Source organism: Cupressus sempervirens, chromosome 4 (genome assembly GCF_028749045.1).
Source record: "Cupressus sempervirens isolate cs-2001-9-10 chromosome 4, ASM2874904v1, whole genome shotgun sequence".
Lineage (NCBI taxonomy): Eukaryota > Viridiplantae > Streptophyta > Pinopsida > Cupressales > Cupressaceae > Cupressus > Cupressus sempervirens.
The window spans coordinates 372,762,566-372,765,159 of record NC_143121.1 but is presented as its reverse complement, the minus strand read 5'-3'; the positions used below and the strand labels follow the sequence as shown (position 1 = coordinate 372,765,159).

The 2,594-nt window shown below is 39.9% G+C and overlaps 1 pseudogene; it reads right to left on the bottom strand.

Moving 5' to 3' along the window:
- Positions 1-1,237: 1,237 nt before the first annotated feature.
- LOC149561627 (acidic endochitinase-like) lies at positions 1,238-2,388 on the bottom strand (annotated as a pseudogene).
- Between the last annotated feature and the right edge of the window lie 206 nt (positions 2,389-2,594).

The window sequence follows — 2,594 nt, the reverse complement described above, 5'->3', positions numbered from 1 at the left end:
GTCCTACAACTCTTAATAATAAATTTTTCTTTTTTTAAAATAGGCTTGGAAGTCTTCTAAAAGATAGTAGAACATATTTATTTTGTTACACTTAGCAACACTTCTACCAAACCTTGGCACTTTTAATAATTAGTATTAAACAAATTTTGTATATGACATGACAACATCGTATAGTAAATATCTTATGAATTAGTATAATCTTAATAAGTTGTTGATGCTATAATTAACACACATACGATATGATAATACATCGAATGATATTTTCTCTAAATGTAAATTTATGATTACATTAAGAACATTATATCATTATATGATATAAATTTATATATTTACTATTTTATTTTATCACACAATTTTTTTAAATTTAAATAATAATTCAATAAACATGTACACAGGCGCACACACATATATAACTATAAACAACTCTAATGAAAATAAATAATTCATGAATGCGCTATGGACAACTTAAATGGGGTCTCATGGGCACCCGCTTACTTAAAAATAAAGCGGGTGCCACTAAGCTTTTTTAGGAACATTTAAAAGGGAGCAGTCCCATGGGCATTACATATAAATCTTCTTAAAATAATAAGCTCCTAAATTGAAGAAAATATTAAAAATATAAATTATTTTTTTTAGAATTTTTGGTGGGATGATTTCAATTTGGAGGGAAAATGAAGGGTAGGTTCTTGCCAAGTGGCAAAATTCTTCCCTAAAAAGTAGGGGTTATTTCTAGCCCCCCACTTTTTGCATTTTGCCCAAATAAAAAGTAGGGGCTCCTAGTTAATATGAAAAGATTCCAAATTAAGCTTTAGCCCCTCAAAAATATTATCATGGGACTTTCAACTCCTTAAATATAAAGCCCAAGCCCCCCTTGGGACCCTATAGTAAGCTTCATTCCAACATTAAAAGTATTAAATACTCAATGTTGACTTATTTTTTCCAAGCTTAATTTTCTCCTTAATATGTGATGTTTAACACTACCAAAAAAGTATTAAATAGTCAATGTTGACTTATTTTTTCCAAACTTAATTTTCTCCTTAATATGTGATGTTTAACACTAACATTCTAATAATCTATTCAGCTTGATAACCTAGTGTAGAGGGGCACCTTAGAAGGCTTATCCCCATAGAAGGCTTATCCTAATTCTAGTGCAACATAAATCATTATGTTTCCCGACATTAATTAGTATAGCTTCGTTATCGGAGCACTCATTATAAATCCAGAGGATAAAAGGAAATTCTCACAATATTTCTCGTCGCCTTTGATTTCACTTACGGAGACCTCTATCTACAAGTAGCGGGGCTCATGGAAACCAGGGGCATTATTAAACCCGAGCTCACTGGCCTCGAGTTCTTTATTATGTATCTATACTATACTATACTCTCAGGCAAACCGAGTTCTTTAATTATTATCTATGTATGCTATAGTAACTCTGGCAAATATCATCTCTCATCTCAGACAGAATCTTTGATAGATGAGCTATACTGAGTCTGCCCGTCCTCATATTTCGAAAAAAACATTACTCCCGCGTATTTGGACGACTTCTTAACCTGAGGCAGCACATTCGACTTGAGAGTACCCGCGGGAATGAAGCCACTGCTTGCAGCGCTACTGGAAGCAGGAAGCCGCACAAAGAAATTGCTGGTCTTGGGAATGGAAGTTGTCCACTTGTTCCAGAACCTTATCAGATTGGAAGCGTCTCCTTTGGCGTATTGGCAGGGCGGGTTGTTGTAGAACTGAATCCAGATGTAATCAAACAGCCCCGTCTGCAGGGCCTTTCCCAGAGAGGCGTCAGGATAAGGGCACTGCGGGGCAGCGCTGAGAAACACCTTCTTCCCGCCGCGAGAAGAAAGCGCCGACACCGCTCTGGCCAGGTCGTCCCAGTGCTCCGTCGTCGCCTCGATATCAAAGTCGATTCCGTCTAAAACGGAGTCGCCAAGAGGCCGCGACGCGGAGCTCCCGCCGAGATAATTGTTCCACAGATAGTTTGCGACGTTCTGTGCATCTTGCGCAGAGGCGATTGAATAGCTTCCAGCGCCGCCTCCGAGCGAAAGAAACACCTTAATGTTTCTCTGCTGGCATGATTTTATTTCGGCGCCCAGCTTTTTGCAGCCGCCAGACGAAGGGTCGCAGTGACCGGCCAGATTCAGCTGCGGCGTGCGGCCGTTTCCGAAGACGGGGAGAAATGCGAGGATGACGTATTTAAAGTTACCGGTGGCGCAGGTTTAGGTGAGAGAGGCTTCTTTGCCATTTTGACCCCAGTATGTCGCTATGCTTCCTGCTGCTGAGGCCTTCCACGCGATACAGCTGGCCAGAATGAGGGCAAGTGCCGCAGCTCTCAAATTTATCCTATTCATCTCCATTGTATAACTTGAAGTGAATAGAGCAGTACTGCTTCAACCCCTACCCGTATTTCACATATATATATATATACGCAAGAGAGCTTTCTAGACGTCTTTGGAGTCCGCGGTTGGGTTAATCGATAATAATTATTTATGATCACAGGAATGGTAATGTGATAAGATCACGACTAGTCTGTTGGCGGACATTAATTTCTCCACTAACCGGTTGTTCCTCCACCGTCAGCAGCCCAC